This window comes from Musca autumnalis, unplaced genomic scaffold (genome assembly GCF_047663935.1).
Source record: "Musca autumnalis isolate F117 unplaced genomic scaffold, ASM4766393v1 scaffold_4, whole genome shotgun sequence".
Lineage (NCBI taxonomy): Eukaryota > Metazoa > Arthropoda > Insecta > Diptera > Muscidae > Musca > Musca autumnalis.
In genome coordinates this window covers 220412669-220433716 of record NW_027411977.1, presented here as the reverse complement: position 1 = coordinate 220433716, position 21048 = coordinate 220412669, and the positions used below count along the sequence as shown (strand labels likewise).

Sequence of the window (21048 nt, the reverse complement as noted above, 5' to 3'; positions counted from 1 at the left end):
TTACTCTAGAAACAAGTTTAATAAATTTATTTTCTTATATCCGTTTATGTCAAAAACTGATTTTTTGTCGTGTTCTGTTTATTTTATTTCTTTGCAAATATGAGATTGAGGTTATGTGCATATAACTTGCCAGAATGTTTATGCTCCACACTCCACAACATTTCTTGCATTACCAGAAAGTAATAGAGATTTGTAAAATGAAGAATTGAGAAAAATCAAATAAACGGAAAGGCAAAAAATGTCAATCATGCATTTAAGCTCAAAATTCAAATAACCTCACCAAAACAAAGCAATTTGACAGTTAAACCATGAATTAAAGTCGAATTTCCAGTCACCAAGAAAGCCATAAAAACATACAAACAATTCAGTGGTTGCATTTCAAATACCTAGCTCGAGTGTGTCATATGTTGATATTTGTCAAAAGTGTTTTGTTTCGGTCTCAAAGGACACAATCTCGCATTCTATGAATGATTAAAACACTCAACAAAATATCCTGCACCCCTAAAACCACACACAAAGAGATTGGTGATATATAGACAGCGGAATTTTATGCAACCCCTATTTTTGGTCCGATTCATGTCAAATTTTGGGACTGGGCATATTTTTGGCTTCTGATTACATTGCAATCAAAACATATGACATATGCAAAATTATGCAAAATGCATAAATTTTTGCATATGCAAAATTTATGCATTTTACATATTTTCTTATGCAACAAATATTTCAATAATAGGTACAAAAATGTCTATGTGTACAATTTTTCTGTTTAAAATTCTCTTCAGACAAGTCAATAAAATAGAGAAATGTATAACCACAGCCACAACCTTCAAAATACCGAAAATCGGGAGGTATCGTTCTATGGGGGCTATATGAAGGCCTGAACCTAAGCCGACAAATTTTAGGTGGAAAGTTTTATACCCCCAACGAAGACTTAATACCGAATTTCAGCCTTTTTGGAGGCATATTGAGGGCACATCCTTCAAAATACCGAAAATCGGGAGGTACCGTTCTATGGGGGCTATATGAAGACGTGGACCAATACCGATAAATTTCAGTTGGAAAGTTTTATACCCCCAACGAAGACTTAATACCGAATTTCAGCCATTTCGTGTGGATATTGAGGGCACATCCTTCAAAATACCAGAAATCCTGAGGTACCGTTCTATGGGGGCTATATGAAGACGTGGACCTATACCGAAAAAATTCTGGGAGAAAGTTTAATACTGCAAATGAAGACTAAGTACTAAATTTCAGCCATTTCGGTGTAATATTAAGGCCACAACCTTCAAAATTCCGAAAATCGGGAGGTACCGTTCTATGGGGGCTATATGAAGACGTGGACCTATACCGACAAATTTCAGGTGGAAAGTTTTATACCCACAACGAAGACTAAATACCAATTTTCAGTCATTTCGGTGGGATATTAAGGCTACAATTTTCAAAATACCGAATATCGGTAGGTACCGTTCTATGGGGGCTATATGAAGACGTGGACCTATGCAGACAGATTTTAGTTGTAAAGTTGCATACCCCTAACGAAGACTTAATACCAAATTTCAGCCATTTTGGTAGGATATTTAGACCACAAATCCTTGAATATATTTTTGCATATGGTTTTGCATATGCTCTTTTAATGCAGATATGTACAAATATGTCAAAATATGCACGATATGCAGAATATGCAAAATATGCAAAAATTTCTGGGCCTAATTCGTTTTATTTTGTAATAAAACGAGTTTCTGTCTAATCAGATTTTCTCTACGACCATCCTAACCATATATGCATTTGCATAGGATTCCGCAGTCTAGTGATATAGAAAATGTAAAATAGCAAAAAAAACATAAAATTTGTATACAAATGCCACTAAAAACGTAAAATTTAAAGGCCTATTGTTCCGAAAAGGACTCGTTGCGTTTTGAAATGTACGATTCTATGCTGAACAATAGCAGCATTAATCGCAATATTAAAAGCTTCTTCGAAACAATAACATCAAGAACAAAAAAAAAAGTGATAACTTATGCTACAGAATCATTACATTATGCAACACTGAAAAAGTAAACAACTTCTAGTATGCATTTTTGAAAGTACATATTGAGACTACAAAAACCCTAGTAGGGTTTTGTCATGTCAAATCCAGTTCGGATTTTATGGCCTCATTTAAACCGGGCTAAAACTACAGTTTTTTGCATTTATCGGGTTTTTATCTTAGAAACGAATACGAATATGGCCTTGCTGTCTTTGGCAATATTGTAACTCTGAACTAGAAGAACTTATCTTTTGAACAGGCCACATAAGAAAACTCTATCTCGGGTATCAAAATCGATAAAACATAGAAAACTTTACATAATTGCTGAAATTCTGGTCAGTATCAGCTAAAATATTGCGATTTGAACCAAGTAACACTTTGCAAAAGTCTTCCAAATAAAGTTCTCAGCAATTCTTCAGAACACTCTGAAACTCTAAAATGCTTACTTCATGTTGTTTCAGCGGTATTTTGCATAATATCTTTTAGAACACGTATTTTAAAAACAACTCACACAAACTGTTTACTCTCGCATTTCGGATTTCGCAATATTATTGACATATTTTTAAATCGTCGTTGAAAAATATACTGACAACAACGTGATTTTCAACAATGATATGTTTTGAAGAGTTGTGTATTACATTCGAGTGAATATTTTTCCAAAGAAAACGTTAAGAAAAAATTAACGGGTTTGGAGATATGGTGCGATGTGTATACAAATTATAGAAATGTTCCGATATCTTATAAATTTGAAGCAATAAATGAAGTTTTTCGAGTTTATTATTTCTACAAATATTTTATTCTTGTCCTTATCTACAAATTTGATTCAGATGTGAGATGAAGATTCACATATGTTTCAGAGATATAGCCCAGAATTGCTTTTAAAATTTAATGTTTAACCATGTTTAGATGAGGCCATAAAATCCAAGCTGGATCTGACACAACAAAACCCAACTAGGGTTTTTGTCGTTTGGGTCTGTACTTTTAAAAATCCTAAGCTCAAATTGTTTGCATAAGATTACCTTAAAAATGTTGCACAGTGTTATCATCACTATCAACGTCATCATTTTCATCAGCAAAATCACTCAAATAATCATCACCAGCTGCTAGGTGCTATTGTAATGTGTCAACAATTCAACTTACACAGTTATCGACATCATGTACGAGTACATCATCAACAATAACAATAGCTTGTAACTGTTATCCTTCCACGGAAAATATTACTATCTCCACACCAAAAACAGAGGAGTCGCAGCCATGTTGGAGTTATACCAACCGGATATGGAAATGGTATAGAAGAGCGCCAAAAACGCAAAGGCTTAAGGAGAATGTCTTCAACTTCATCATCACCAGTGTTGTTCTTAACGCGTTTTGACAAGTGGCATATTATTGTCTATTGGATAATTATTTTATTATATTGCACAAGTGAGTATCATTCGAATGTAAATATTTATTCACGGGGCTCTTGAAACAATTTTAAATGGAAGGTGCATACACCTCGAAAGTTGTTGCGGTTTCTGAAACTACAATGTTTATAGATGAGAAAAATCAAAAAACGAAAAAAATCGCCGGAGCGCTTTTTAAATAAATCGCGATTTAAGTTGACATTTTTAGGGGTTGTTTCACGATTTTGCTTAGAAACTGCAAGTCCTATCAAAATGGGACTAAAGAAAATGTTGTAGTTATGAAAATTCTCTACAAGATTGACCCTTATGGTATTCTCGTCGGTTTTACCGTTTTTGAGATATAGAAGTTCAAATTGGGACAATTCAAATTCAATTCAATTCTGTATCGACCCCTTATAAAACAATGTCATGACTGCAAATTCCCAACTTAAACTTATATATCTCAAAAAAGTGTTACAACTTAGGATAAGTTACTTAAGTCAGTCTTGTAGAGAATTTTCACATCTTTAAGATTTTCTAAAAATGTAAACTGAGCTTCTTATTCTCAAAATTTTATAGGCTGGGAACAAATGATAAACGTCAATCCTCTAGAGAATTTTCACAGCTACAAGATTTTCTTTAGCTCCATTTCGATTGGACTTGCGGTTTCCAAGCAAAATCGTGAAAACCTAAAAAACACCTAAAAATTTTGATTTTGACCGCGATTTATTTAAAAATCCCTATAGCGTTTTTTTCTTATTTTTGGATTTTTCTCATCTATGAACACTGCTGTTTCAGAACTCACAAAAACTTTCCCTGTGTAAGCGGTTTTCATCAAAAGTTAGTTAAGGCGCACCCTTCATGACATTGTTTTATAAGAGGGCGATACAGTCAGTGCATTGTCCCAATTTGAACTTCTATATCTCAAAAATGGTAAAAACTACGAAAAACCTTAAAAGTCGATCTTGTGGAGAATTTTCATAGCTACAACAATTTCTTTAGTCCCATTTTGATAGGAGTTGCGGTTTCCAAGCAAAATTGTGAAAACCTAGACAACCCCTAAAAATGTCAACTTAAATCGCGATTTATTTAAAAAGCGCTCCGGCGATTTTTTTTTTGTTTTTTGATTTTTCTTATCTATGAACATTGTAGTTTAAGAATCCGCAAAAACTTCCAAGGTGTAAGCACCTTCCATTTAAAATTGTTTCAAGAGCATCGTGTATTGTGTTAAAATAGTACATCATGAGATAACTTCAACACATTGTATAATGACCATTAAAATTTTCGAGTTCTGCTTTGAGGGCTATCAGGCAAGAATTTGTATTTTGCTTTCGGGAAAGGCAGAGAAGATTTAGGATTTTATGATCTTAGCCCAATAAACCTGGATTTTTTAGGAAAATGTTTTAGGTCAACATACTAATAAATGTGAAATTCCTAAAAAATGTTTTATAAATAAAATCATGGATTCTTTCATAATATATTTCATTAAGCTATTGGAATTCACACTTGGACGCCTCCATAATTCACTAACCACATTACGAGTTGATTTATCTACAATTCAGAAATGCACTCACACTTAAATCTATTGTCATACGTTTAAACGCCTTTCAGTATTCCGTGACATATTATAGCCTTAATTTTGAATAAATTTCTTCACAATTGATTACATACTAGCATGTGTTTATGTTCCTATTGTTGTAATTTACTTTGAATTCAGTTGATTTGACTTGTTTGTACATCCCACGATGGGGCCAATGGCAGGTTTTTGAGGCAAAAAGTCATTTTTTCATGTCAGCGATTGAAATCAAATAATAACGGAATTATATTCTTAACACTTTCAAACCTCCAAAACCAAAAAATTACAATCTGGCAACGACCCACGGCGACATGCCAAGCTGTCAAAGATGTCATAATTATGACTCCGTTTATTTCTGACATTCAGTCGTAATTAAACAATTGAAGTATTTTGGCGCCAAAACCTGATCTGTTGATATTATCGATTTTTTAAAAATGGAAAATACGGGTAATGTTATGTAAATTAAGATTATTATTAAAAGTGTAAATGTAATATTTGATGTGGTCAATAATTTGTTGTGTCAGTAAGTGATGGTTTTTGATGTAGTCTGTGGTATCGTCCATGTGTTCTTTGGAGTAGAACTTTCGACTTCAGGGAGCTTTCTCGTAAAAATATGTATCTGGTGAAAGGTGACAATGTCGGCTAACAGATTTTGAAAAGAATTTTTGCGTATACTTGCGAATAAAAAAATTATCAACTTCCAGATTTGGTAAAACTTAAAAATTTAGATCTTTTTAATTTTTGGTTGGAAAATCACGAAAACCTAAACAACTTATAGAATGAATTTCTGCAAAATTTAATGGAGGTGTCAAAGGCAACTTCATGACGGAAGTTAAAAAGCAAATTTATAATATTTGTGCACGCCTTAACCAAAAATGGATAAAAAATTGGAGGTCAAAAAGTCGTGTATTACAATTTGAAAGCTTATGGTTAGCTAGCGACACAGTATTTACGCTAGAACAAGGTAATGATAAAAAGAAGAGAGGGCGCCCTAATGTGGATTATAGTGAAGGAAGAAAGCTTGCTTCGGAAGTCTGCTATGAACACGGCAACAGTACCAAACCCTTGATTCATGCCGCCTCTGTTTCGGCCAATTTGTCAAAAGAAAAATATTTGAACTATGTTCTTAAGGAAGTTCGGTATCAACCAACTAAATTGAGAAAACAATTAACTTCGACAGAGAAAATTTATGAACGATATATCCAAATCTGAACCGATTTCAATATGATGTCTCAATAATGTTTTCTAGACCAAATTCCGTCACACACTTTAAATTTCATCACAATTGGACATATATAGCGTGATTGCTGCACGAAATACCTAAAATCGGGTGAAAATATATATGGGAGCTATATCCAAATCTGAACCTATTTCGATATAATTTGGCATACTTTTTTTCTAGACGTAATTTCGTCACACATTTTAAATTTCATCGAAATTGGATAGAATTTGAGTGTTTGTTGCCCCAAATACCTAAAATCGGGTGAAAATATATATATGGGATCTATATCCAAATCTGAACCGATTTCAATATAATTTAGCAAACATATTTCTAGACCAAATCCTTTCACACGTTTCAAATTTCATCGAAATTGGACAGAAATTACGTGTTTGTTGCACGAAATACCTCAAATCGGACGAAAATATATAAGGGAGCTATATCCAAATCTGAACCGATTTCAAAATAACTTGGCAAACTTATTTCCAGTCCGAATTCCGCAACATATTACAAATATCATCATAATTGGACAGAATTTTCGTGTTTGGTCCATCATTTATTTAAAATCGGGCGAACATATATATGAGAGCTATATCTATATATGAACCGATATCAACCAAATTTGGCAGATTAGCTTCTAGGCCGATTATAAACATCTGCACGAAATTTTGAAGGTCTAGCATGCCCCTGTGATTTTTTGCCTCAAAAACATATCATCGGCCCCATCGTGCATCCTAGCGAAACAAGAAGATACATCTTCAAAAAACGATTTTTAATTAAATGCAATTTTGCTCTAATTGCGAATGTTCTTTATTGACAGCTGTCACTTGTTATATATTAAAGGAATAAGTCAAATGGCGGGAGGGAAGGAAGGATGTATATTAATAATATCCACAAAATTATTGATTTCGGACAATAATGTGCTCAAGGATTTCAGTGACATAAGAGCTTGTCATTAATAAGCGGGAATTCCGAGAAAATTAATATGTATTAATATGGCTTAAAGACAATGGAATATTCGAACAACGAAATTTTGAGTGTGTGTTCTTGCATCTTAGAATAGTATAGGTCTTCATGTTCGATAATCAATAATATTATTTGAGAGGAGAATGTGATTGATGGCTCAAGGACACAGATACATACATATGTATGTATACGTATACATAATATTAAAACAATTACGATAGGTATTTAAGTTTAAGTTAAATCGAAATGCTTTCGAGCAAGTTATTAAATTTGAACAACAATTGAAAACTTAACGAATAAAAAATATAAAAATGTAACTCATAATTTTGCTTTCTAATTTGATCGATGTTTACAGTGTTTTATTTAAGCGGCTTTGTTGTGTGATGTGTTACTAACTAATTTTTAACAGAGTTGCAGTTGACCAATCGAACTAAAACATTGCACATTTTTCCGATTTGAACATGGGTCCATTTTTTCCTATAGCACCCATATAGCAGTACCACCCGATTTCAGTTGTTTTGAGGATTTTATCTTCATTTTAAGCAGGAATTGGCTGTAACTTCGCCTTTGGAGTTCTCAATGGTTCAGAAACTTCCCCACAAAAATTGTGAACATAGGTCCAGGTTGTGGTAAAGACCCCATATAACGATACCACCCGATTTCAAGCACTTTAAAGTTTTTATCCACATTTTCTGCCAGTAATCGGAAATCTTCTGCACCAAAAATGGTCAACATAGGCTTTAATTTGGTTATGCGGTTCTCAGTGTTGAAACAATTTATTTACTAAAAAATAAAAAATTAAACTAATAACAGAAACTAACTAAAAAATAAGGTATAGCCTTTTATTTTTAAACGCATTTTAAACTAGAAAATATTTTGTTTTTTAGCCTCAATATGCATATTCTTCTTCATGATGGGATCTCTCAAATAAAACGGTTGCATTTAAATTAACAAGTAAAAAAGTATCAGTCAGCTGTGGCGACAGAGATGTAGCCTCAGCCTCGGATCTAAAAGAAAAGAAGCAACCACAATACTTCTGGCGTCTATTGGGGTTTTTGTGTTTTTAGGACATTGTCTCTGGAATTATGGATTTGCCTCCGAAAAAATTGTACCGCCTTAACCATGGCTGCATACTCAACATGTTGCTAAAAAATTATATAAACGATCCCAAACAAGTCATTAAACTGCACCTTTTCCTAACTTTGTGTGGGAGGTACCCGAAAGAGTGCCAGATATAATACTAAGTACATCGTTTGGATTTTTCTGAAAAACGGTAAATCTTACCAAGAAGTGACTGAAGTAAAGCGCGATGTCTCATCAAACATCAACCACATTATTTTATGGAATATTGCAACTTGATCAGTGGGATTTTTGGTAAAAGAATGACCTGTACATACGAGAACCTTGACACTTGTTGTTTTATTTTTCGGCAAACCATAGTTCTACCGACTAATGTCATTATAATGTAGTGCCTCCATATAATAGCCTTCTCTCTTAAACTTTTCCTAAATGTGTCATTAGACCCCTTCAGCATTATGTTTGTCGTATTCGCCTTCTGATTTTCCTCAGTTCTCCAATCGTAATTGTATCTTCCTTAAAAATGTGTTAGATTACAAATTGTCTGATTTATAACTCAATATCATGACCTTAATTTAACCTTTAGGCAGGGGTTGCATTTAGCTTCAAGTCATCAATTTATCTTTATTGCACAATTCATCTTAGGAACATCCTCAACAGTTGACGTAGATTTATTGATTAACTTTCTCACACCCAATCAGAAATCCAATTTATGTTATTGTTATTTTGTTGTGAGTTTTAAGGATATTCAAGAATATTTTTATCTCAATACCAACATTTTATTCTTCGAAAAATAATAAAGATAATAAATTACAGTTGCATAAATTGCATTAGAGATTTATGTAAATTACCCCGTTTCTCTTTATTGGAAAGAAGGCGAAGTAAACCGAAAAGTGAGAAATAAAATAAATATTTCACAACCCTTTTTTTGTAGGTCTTGTTTCGGATGGGTGGAGCTGATTGGGTATCGCAAATGTATTGTTTTCTTTTTGTTCGTTCTCGTCGCAATAGTTATATCCTCTCATGTTTTAATCCTCTTTTTATACAATTCGCAGTTTTTATGACTCCGTTATGCAGTGTGTAAGTATATCTCAATAATTTTAACCTAAAATTTTTTGGTTTCTCTTCTTTCTCCTTTCATGCTCCTCCTCCGCTGTGACTTACCAACACTTTAATATTGACAATGGCAAATATCCATTTCATCAATGAATCCTGCCACTATGAAATCTTTACAAAACCAAAACAACAAAGAGGTCACGTGTTGGCAATACGATAGGGTCGTCTTATGACTCCAGCACTTTACGGCGTTGAGTGGAGATCTACACATACAGATACAATTCTCGCTAGATGCCACTATAAGAGGCAAATCTAAGAATAAAACAAGGCAGCAGGATGGAATATCCACAACATCACGTAGCACCAATAACGAGATAGCATCTAGCTAAGATCATTCTGAAGTGGAGCATTTCATAACAAATACCCTAGTCATTAGTAAATACATTGACGAAGATGATGCAGTGACACCAACGATTTCGGTAACAGATGCCACAACCCACACAGCCACAATTTTTTCTACTCCTGATGCACCTACCAATGACACCCTAGTTTTACAACGCAAACGTAAAGAAATTGTGCAAAATATACGCGTCTATCCCGATCCGCGGCACAATGTTACATAGGTGGCTGTACCATGTCAGATCTTTATGTGGGGTGGCCTATATGAAATGCAATTAGTGTCCAATCTTAAAATTACTAATAAAAATCCCTCCAATACTATGAGCGAAATTTCATCCACCATGTCATCGACGACAACAACCACAACCCTTATACCTGCTGCCGATGAACGTCTGCGACAAAATCTGGATGTACGATGGCCCAGTGCTGAAATGATTGTTAGTCCGACATATCCCTAGGGACCAGTTGAGGTGATATTACGTTTTCCAGAGGTCAACTGTGATAATGCCTGGAAACGTGAAGATTTGCCCAATTCTGACTGGAACTCGTTTACTGCGGCAAGGAACGTAATTGCGCCCAGCTTATGCTCAAAATATCACCAAATCAAGTACACTCTTTGCGGAACAAGTAAGAGGATTTCCCAAGCAAAATCATTTAAATTGTCATGTGACCTTTTTGGATTGGCTGGTAATTATGCCGTGCAGCTGAGACCAATGGTACCGGCACCTCATTTTCCTATAAATAGGTGATACCACTCATTCGATTGGAGTGAAAAATATGTCTTTAATGTTTATGCTTTATGAATAACCAAGTTGCATTTTGGAGCAAGGAGATCGTGTCAGGGTATATGCCAAATTGACAGCAGGTGTGGCCTCCAACTACGCTGCATTATATTGCCGAGCAGATAGTTGTGAAAAATTAATATTCATTATACTTTAATTGTGAGCTGTTTACGGAGAATTATGTGGAATATTGGAGAGTCGTGGATTTTTAAAGAAAATTTTATGGAGCCTCCTAGATTTAAAAAGACAATTTAAGGATGCTCGTGGATTTTGAAAGAATATTTTTAGAAAACTGGTGGATTTTTAAAGAACACTTTTAAGAGGTTCGTGGATTTTTAAAAAACATTTTAGGAGGCGCTTGGATTTTTAAGGAAAAATCGTGGATTTTAGAGAAATACTTTTAGGACGCCTTTGGATTTTAAAAGAATGTTTTTAGGACGCTCGTGGACTTTTTAAGAATATTTTTAGAAGGTTCGTTTTTATACCCTCAGCCTTTAGGCTATGAAGGGTATATACACTTTCATACGGGCAAAATGTGCCTAATCGAAATAATGGTTTTAGACCCCAAGTATGTTTGGACGAAATGTGTTTCAGACAATTTGGAGTCGATTGAGCAATGTCCGTCCGTCTGTCTGTCTGGCTGGCTGGAGCGCACGATAACTCTCGAAGGGATGAACCGATTCGGTTCAAATTTGGCTTTCGTAATATTTTGTCCAAACTTAGTTTAAGTTCGAAGATGAGCTATATCGGCCCACTCCTTCCGGTACCTACCCCACAAAAGTTCGAAAATGTTCGGAAAATTTGTACGCACGATAACTCTTGAAGGGTGTAACCGATTTGGTCCATACTTTGCCTATCGTGGAGCGTGTACCAAACTTAGATCAGGTTTTAATATGGACTCAATCGGTCCACTCCGTCGGGTACCTCCCACAAAAAATTTTGGAAAAGTTCAGTTTAGGAACATCTCTCGAATCGCTTTGATTTTTGCTTTAGAAACTTGTATTCACTGCCCTCCATACGACGGTATAAGTTTCATCAGGGGCAAGTCCATACTTCCTGAGAAAATAGCCTGAAAGTTGCAAAAAACCCCTATGACACCGTGTGAGGAGGTTGGAGGGCAAAATAACTCTCGAACAGGTCTGCCGATTCGGTCCAAAGTTTGGCCTTAGTAATATTTTGTCCAAACATAGTTTAAGTTCGAAGATAAGCCATATCGGTCCACTCCTTCAGCTACCTCCCCCACAAAAGTTCAAAAATGTTCGGAAAAATTGTGCGTACGATAACTCTTGAAGAGAGTGCCGAATTGGTCCATACTTTACACATCCTAATATATCTACCAGATATAGATCAGGTTCAAATATGGACTATATTTGTCCAGTCCATCCGGTACCTCCCACTCAAAATTTCGGATACATGTTCACTTTAAGACCTGCTTTCGAATCACTTTGATTTTTGTTGAAGCAACTTGCATTGCTGCTTCAATTGCGATGGTAAAAGTTGTTTCAGGGGCAAGTTCATACTTCTTGAGCAAACATCCCTGAAGTTCTAAAAAACCCCTATGGTACCATATGTAGTGGCTGGAGATCCATTCTTTTTAGTATCTCCTCCGCAAAACTGTTGATATTAAATCCTAATCAACATTTTTGTCAGTTCAAACGCCCAACATTTTTAAAACTCCCTAAATACATGCGTTTTTTTGGAAAAAAATTGTTTCAATATACACAGGCTGAGGGTATATCTCAGTCGGCAAAGCCGACTGATACTTTTTTACTTGTTAAAGAATATTTTTAAAAGGCTCCTGGATTTTAAATAATATTCTTAGAAGAATCGTGGATTTTTTAAGATTTTTTATAAGGCTCTTGGATTTTTTAGGAATATTTTTAGAAGGCTCGTGAATTTTTAAAGAATTTAAAACGAATATTTGTAGGTGGCCCGTGGATTCTAAAAATAATATTTTTAGATGGCCCGTGGATTTTAAAGAATATTTTTGAGGCCTGTGGATTATTAAAGACTATTTGTAGGAGTCCTGTGGATTTAAAAAGAATATTTGTAGTTGTCGTGGATTTAAAATGAATATATTTAGATGACACATGGGGTTTTAAAGAATATTTTTGGAGGCCCGTGGATTTTTAAGGAATATTTTTGGAGTCCCTTAATTTTTTAAGAAATAATTTTAGAAGGCCCTAGAATATTTAGGAGGTCCATGGTTTTTTAAAAAATATTATTTGGAGACCGTGTATTTTAAGGACTATTGTTAGGAGCCCCTTATATTTTTAAGGTATATTTTGAGAAGGCCCTAGCATTTTAAGCTAATATTTTTAGGAGGACCATGGATTTTTTAAAAAATCCTTTTTGGATGCCCGTCGATTTTTTTATATCCTCAGCATTTATGCCAACAAGGTTATATACACTTTCATACGGGCAAAATGTGCCTTATCGAAATAATGGTTTTAGACCCCAAGTATGTTTGGACGAAATGTGTTTCAGACAACTTGGAGTCGATTGAGCAATGTCCGTCCGTCTGTATGTCTGTCTGGCTGGCTGAAGCGCACGATAACTCTCGAACGGATAAACCGATTCGGTTCAAATTTTGGCTTTCGTAATATTTTGCCCAAACTTACTGTAAGTTCGAAGATGGGCTATATCCAGTTCGAAGATGGTCCACTCCTTCCGGTACCTCCCCCACAAAAGTTCAAAAATGTTCGGAAAATTTGTACTTACGATAATTCTTGAAGGAAGCAACCGCTTTGGTCCATAATTTGCACATCGTGAAATGTCTACCAGACTTAGATGAGGTTCCAATATGGACTCAATCGGCCCACTCCTTCGGGTACCTCCTACACAAAAATTTCGAATAAGTTCAGTTTAGGACCTGCCCTCGATTCGTATTCACTGCCCCCTATACGACGGTACAAGTTTCATCAGGGGCAAGTCCACACTTCCTGAGAAAATAGCCTGAAAGTTGCACAAAACCCCTATGACAGAGTGTGAGGTGGTTGGAGAGCAAGATAACTCTCGAACGGATCTGCCGATTGGGTCCAAAATTTGGACTTAGTAATATTTTGTCCAAACATAGTTTAAGTTCGAAGATAAGCCATATCGGTCCACTCCTTCAGGTACCTTCCCCACAAAATTTCAAAAATGTTCGGTAAAATTGGTACTGTAACTTTTAAAGAGAGTGACCGAATTGGTCCATACTTTACACATCCTACTATATCTACCAGCTATAGATCAGGTTCAAATATGGACTATATTTGTCCACTTCATCCAGTACCACCCAAACAAAATTTCGGATAAGTTCACTTTAAGACCTGCTATCGAATCACTTTGATTTTTGTTGAAGCAACTTGCATTCGCTGCCTCAATTACGATGGTAAAATTTTTTCAGAGGCAAATCCACACTTCTTGATCAAACAGCCCGAAGGTTGTAAAAACCCCTATGGCACCATATGTAGTGGCTGGAGATCCACTTCCATAATGGTCAATGTCGAGCCATTCCGTTAAGTATTTCCCCCGCAAAACGTTTGCTCTTTAATCCTAATCAACATTTTTTTCGATTAGTTTTTTGGGAAAAAATGTTTCAATATACACAGGCTGAGGGTATATCTCTGTCGGCCAAGCCGACTGATACTTTTTTTTACTAGTTAAAGAATGTTTTTAAGAGGCTCGTGGATTTTTAAAAAATATTTTTAGCAGGCTCGTGGATTTTTGAAGAAGAAAATTATACATCTTTGTGTTTATTTCAGCTTTTAGTCCATATTTTGTTGTATTCAAGTATTTGAATAACAACAAAATGTTTTACAGTGGATATGAAATTGATTAGTTGCGGGCGGAGGGTCGGGAATACTATAGTTTCAGTTGTCACCAAACAACTTCATCAGTTCCCTTTTCCGCCGACTCTGTATCGATAAACAGGTCAATAAGCCCATCCAGCAAATTAAACAAAATGAGAAATTTGCTATATGGCCCTAAAACTGATTACCCTACAATTTGAGTCGAACTAAAGAATTTTATATCCACCACTGTTTTTATGTCGTCTTTGCATTGCAAAGAATACGAACATAGTGTGTTGCTTCAATAAGCGGGGGTAAAACAACGAGAAAGTTGTTGTTTTTGCATTACGCATTGATCAACAAGGCCGTGCTGATGCCTATTATTGTTGTTGGCGTTTTTTATTGTTGGACTGCAGAATTTTACATCTTTGTGTTTATTTCAGCTTTAGTCCATATTTTGTTGTATTCAAGTATTTGAATAACAACAAAATGTTTTACAGTGGATATGAAATTGATTAGTTGCGGGCGGAGGGTCGGGAATACTATAGTTTCATTAGTTCGACTCAAATTGTAGGGTAATCAGTTTTAGGGCCATATAGCAAATTTCTCATTTTGTTTAATTTGCTGGATGGGCTTATTGACCTGTTTATCGATACAGAGTCGGCGGAAAAGGGAACTGATGAAGTTGTTTGGTGACAACTGAAACTATAGTATTCCCGACCCTCCGCCCGCAACTAATCAATTTCATATCCACTGTAAAACATTTTGTTGTTATTCAAATACTTGAATACAACAAAATATGGACTAAAGCTGAAATAAACACAAAGATGTAAAATTCTGCAGTCCAACAATAAAAAACGCCAACAACAATAATAGGCATCAGCACGGCCTTGTTGATCAATGCGTAATGCAAAAACAACAACTTTCTCGTTGTTTTACCCCCGCTTATTGAAGCAACACACTATGTTCGTATTCTTTGCAATGCAAAGACGACATAAAAACAGTGGTGGATATAAAATTCTTTAGTTCGACTCAAATTGTAGGGTAATCAGTTTTAGGGCCATATAGCAAATTTCTCATTTTGTTTAATTTGCTGGATGGGCTTATTGACCTGTTTATCGATACAGAGTCGGCGGAAAAGGGAACTGATGAAGTTGTTTGGTGACAACTGAAACTATAGTATTCCCGACCCTCCGCCCGCAACTAATCAATTTCATATCCACTGTAAAACATTTTGTTGTTATTCAAATACTTGAATACAACAAAATATGGACTAAAGCTGAAATAAACACAAAGATGTATAATTTTCTTCTTCAAAAATCCACGAGCCTGCTAAAAATATTTTTTAAAAATCCACGAGCCTCTTAAAAACATTCTTTAACTAGTAAAAAAAGTATCAGTCGGCTTGGCCGACAGAGATATACCCTCAGCCTGTGTATATTGAAACATTTTTTCCCAAAAAACTAATCGAAAAAAATGTTGATTAGGATTAAAGAGCAAACGTTTTGCGGGGGAAATACTTAACGGAATGGCTCGACATTGACCATTATGGAAGTGGATCTCCAGCCACTACATATGGTGCCATAGGGGGTTTTTACAACCTTCGGGCTGTTTGATCAAGAAGTGTGGATTTGCCTCTGAAAAAATTTTACCATCGTAATTGAGGCAGCGAATGCAAGTTGCTTCAACAAAAATCAAAGTGATTCGATAGCAGGTCTTAAAGTGAACTTATCCGAAATTTTGTTTGGGTGGTACTGGATGAAGTGGACAAATATAGTCCATATTTGAACCTGATCTATATCTGGTAGATATAGTAGGATGTGTAAAGTATGGACCAATTCGGTCACTCTCTTTAAAAGTTACAGTACCAATTTTACCGAACATTTTTGAAATTTTGTGGGGAAGGTACCTGAAGGAGTGGACCGATATGGCTTATCTTCGAACTTAAACTATGTTTGGACAAAATATTACTAAGTCCAAATTTTGGACCCAATCGGCAGATCCGTTCGAGAGTTATCTTGCTCTCCAACCACCTCACACTCTGTCATAGGGGTTTTGTGCAACTTTCAGGCTATTTTCTCAGGAAGTGTGGACTTGCCCCTGATGAAACTTGTACCGTCGTATAGGGGGCAGTGAATACGAATCGAGGGCAGGTCCTAAACTGAACTTATTCGAAATTTTGTGTAGGAGGTACCCGAAGGAGTGGGCCGATTGAGTCCATATTGGAACCTCATCTAAGTCTGGTAGACATTTCACGATGTGCAAATTATGGACCAAAGCGGTTGCTTCCTTCAAGAATTATCGTAAGTACAAATTTTCCGAACATTTTTGAACTTTTGTGGGGGAGGTACCGGAAGGAGTGGACCATCTTCGAACTGGATATAGCCCATCTTCGAACTTACAGTAAGTTTGGGCAAAATATTACGAAAGCCAAAATTTGAACCGAATCGGTTTATCCGTTCGAGAGTTATCGTGCGCTTCAGCCAGCCAGACAGACATACAGACGGACGGACATTGCTCAATCGACTCCAAGTTGTCTGAAACACATTTCGTCCAAACATACTTGGGGTCTAAAACCATTATTTCGATAAGGCACATTTTGCCCGAATGAAAGTGTATATAACCTTGTTGGCATAAATGCTGAGGATATAAAAAAATCGACGGGCATCCAAAAAGGATTTTTTAAAAAATCCATGGTCCTCCTAAAAATATTAGCTTAAAATGCTAGGGCCTTCTCAAAATATACCTTAAAAATATAAGGGGCTCCTAACAATAGTCCTTAAAAATACACGGGTCTCCAAATAATATTTTTTAAAAAACCATGGACCTCCTAAATATTCTAGGGCCTTCTAAAATTATTTCTTAAAAAATTAAGGGACTCCAAAAATATTCCTTAAAAATCCACGGGCCTCCAAAAATATTCTTTAAAACCCCATGTGTCATCTAAATATATTCATTTTAAATCCACGGACAACTACAAATATTCTTTTTAAATCCACAGGACTCCTACAAATAGTCTTTAATAATCCACAGGCCTCAAAAATATTCTTTAAAAATCCACGGGCCATCTAAAAATATTATTTTAGAATCCACGGGCCACCTACAAATATTCGTTTTAAATTCTTTAAAAATTCACGAGCCTTCTAAATATATTCCTAAAAAATCCAAGAGCCTTATAAAAAATCTTAAAAAATCCACGATTCTTCTAAGAATATTATTTAAAAATCCAGGAGCCTTTTAAAAATATTCTTTAACAAGTAAAAAAGTATCAGTCGGCTTTGCCGACTGAGATATACCCTCAGCCTGTGTATATTGAAACAATTTTTTTCCAAAAAACGCATGTATTTAGGGAGTTTTAAAAATGTTGGGCGTTTGAACTGACAAAAATGTTGATTAGGATTTAATATCAACAGTTTTGCGGAGGAGATACTAAAAAGAATGGATCTCCAGCCACTACATATGGTACCATAGGGGTTTTTTAGAACTTCAGGGATGTTTGCTCAAGAAGTATGAACTTGCCCCTGAAACAACTTTTACCATCGCAATTGAAGCAGCAATGCAAGTTGCTTGAACAAAAATCAAAGTGATTCGAAAGCAGGTCTTAAAGTGAACATGTATCCGAAATTTTGTGTGGGAGGTACCGGATGGAGTGGACAAATATAGTCCATATTTGAACCTGATCTATATCTGGTAGATATATTAGGATGTGTAAAGTATGGTCCAATTCGGCCACTCTCTTCAAGAGTTATCGTACGCACAACTTTTCCGAACATTTTTGAACTTTTGTGGGGGAGGTACCTGAAGGAGTGGACCGATATGGCTTATCTTCGAACTTAAACTATGTTTGGACAAAATATTACTAAGGCCAAACTTTGGACCGAATCGGCAGACCTGTTCGAGAGTTATTTTGCCCTCCAACCTCCTCACACGGTGTCATAGGGGTTTTTGCAACTTTCAGGCTATTTTCTCAGGAAGTATGGACTTGCCCCTGATGAAACTTATACCGTCGTATGGAGGGCAGTGAATACAAGTAGCTAAAGCAAAAATCAAAGCGATTCGAGAGATGGTCCTAAACTGAACTTTTCCAAATTTTTGTGTGGGAGGTACCCGACGGAGTGGACCGATTGAGTCCATATTGGAAACTCATCTAAGACTGGTAGACATTTTACGATTTTCAAAGTATGGACCAAATCGGTAACTCCCTTCAAGAGTTATCGCACGTACAAATTTTCCGAACATTTTCGAACTTTTATGGGGGAGGTACCGGAAGGAGTGGGCCGATATGGCTTATCTTCGAACTTAAACTATGTTTGGACAAAATATTACTAAGGCCAAACTTTGGACCGAATCGGCAGACCTGTTCGAGAGTTATTTTGCCCTCCAACCTCCTCACACGGTGTCATAGGGGTTTTTTGCAACTTTCAGGCTATTTTCTCAGGAAGTATGGACTTGCCCCTGATGAAACTTATACCGTCGTATGGAGGGCAGTGAATACAAGTAGCTAAAGCAAAAATCAAAGCGATTCGAGAGATGGTCCTAAACTGAACTTTTCCAAATTTTTGTGTGGGAGGTACCCGACGGAGTGAACCGATTGAGTCCATATTAAAACCTAATCTAAGTCTGGTACACGCTCCACGATGGGCAAAGTATGGACCAAATCGTTTACTCCCTTCAAGAGTTATCGTCCGCACAAATTTTCCGAAAATTTCCGAACTTTTGTGGGGGAGGTACCGGAAGGAGTGGACCGATATAGCTCATCTTCGAACTTAAACTAAGTTTGGGCAAAATATTACGAAAGCCAAAACTTGAACCGAATCGGTTCATCCGTTCGAGAGTTATTGTGCGCTCCAGCCAGCCAGACAGACAGACAGACGGACGGACATTGCTCAATCGACTCCAAATTGTCTGAAACACATTTCGTCCAAACATACTTGGGGTCTAAAACCATTATTTCGATGAGGCACATTTTGCCCGTATGAAAGTGTATATACCCTTCATAGCCTAAAGGCTGAGGGTATAAAAATCCAAGTTGGTGATGCTTCAAAAATATTTTTTAAAAAATCCACGCTGATTGATACTTCAAAAATATTTTTTTTAAATCCACGCAGGTTGATACTTCAAAAAATATTTTTTTAAACCCACTTTGCTTGATACTTCAAAAAATATTTTTTTTTAAATCCAATTTGGTTGATACTTCAAAAAATATTTTTTTAAAAATTCCAAGCTGTTTGATTATTCAAAACTTATTTTGTAAAAAAACCCACCTGATTGATACTTAAAAAAATATTTTTTAAAAAATCCACGCTGATTGATACTTAAAAAAATATTTTTTAAAAAATCCACGATGATTGATACTTCAATAAATGTTTTTTTTTTTTAATATCCACGCTGGTCGATACTTCAAACATTTTTTTACAAAAATCCAAGCGGGTTGATGCTTCAAAAAATATTTTTTAAAAAATCCAAGCTGGTTGATACTTCAAAATATTTTTTTTTTTAAAAAAATCCACTCTCTTTGATACTATAAAAATACTTTTTAATAATTCACGCTACTTGATACTTCAAAAAATATTTTTTAAAAATCCACGCTGTTTGATACTACAAACATTTTTTTTTTAAATCCACGCTAGTTGAAAACAAAAAGTCCACGCTGATTGATACGTAAAAAATATTTTTTAAAAATCCAAGATGAATGATACTTCAAAAAATATTTTTTCTAAATCCATGCAGTTTGATACTTCATCAAATATTTTTTTTTTTTAAATCCATGCTGTTTGATACTACAAAAATTTTTAATTTTAAATCCACTTTGGTTGATACTTCAACAAATATTTTTTAAAAACTCCAAGCTGCCTGATAATTCAAAACTTATTTTTTAAAAATCCACGCTGGTTAATACCTCAAAAAATGTTTTGTTTTTTTAATATCCACGCTGGTCGATACTTAAAAAAATGTGTTTTTTTAAATCCACGCAGATTAATACTTCAAAAATTTTTTTTTTAAAAAATCCAAGCTGGTTGATGCTTCAAAAGATATTTTGTAAAAATCCACGCTGGTATACTTCAAAAATATTAAAAAAACAGTTAGTTGATTCTTGAAAAATATTAAAAAATATATATATTTTTAGATCCTTCCAAAAATATTCTTTAACAAAAATACGCTGTTTGATCCTAAAAAAAAATTAAAAAAAAGTTTCAGTGTTATAATTTTTAATCCAAGCAGGTTGTTCCTTAAAAAGTATTTTTTTTTAATTTCATTAAAATTTAGACTAGCACACTTCTGCTTCCAAATCGTTCCAAGTTATTATACCTTTCATGGCAGCACGAAGTTAAAAACATATTGCAATATTAAGAGCAAAAACTTTGGTTTTGTTGGTGTTGGAAAAGAAGGAAAAGTTTTAATTTTGTAGATTGCTTTCGAAGCCAAATTTTTCTTCTTGCTCTAAAACAACTACTCTCGAATATAGATGACGTTGCATAGAAGACGACAATGAGTTTTACGAATAGCGCAAAATTTTAATTTTAGTTGAAAATATAACAAAAACAATACATAAGGTATCACAGCAACAAAAAATTGCTTTTAAGTTTGACTTTTTGACCATCCCGCCATTGGGCTACAATGTGGAATTTGTGAACAAAAATTATGATAAAAACTTCAGATAAAGAAATATTGTCGCATTTTTATGGGAAAACTTCTTCCTTGACGAAAAGCAGAAGGAATTGGCAGGTAAAAAGAAAAAAAACGCAATCAAACCGGCAAGTCAATGACACTTGTTGTCAATGACAACCAAAT

At 35.1% G+C, this 21048-nt stretch overlaps 1 pseudogene; it reads left to right on the top strand.

Moving 5' to 3' along the window:
• Positions 1–9317: 9317 nt before the first annotated feature.
• The window catches only part of LOC141403250 (uncharacterized), a 242385-nt pseudogene continuing 230654 nt past the window's right edge, over positions 9318–21048 (top strand).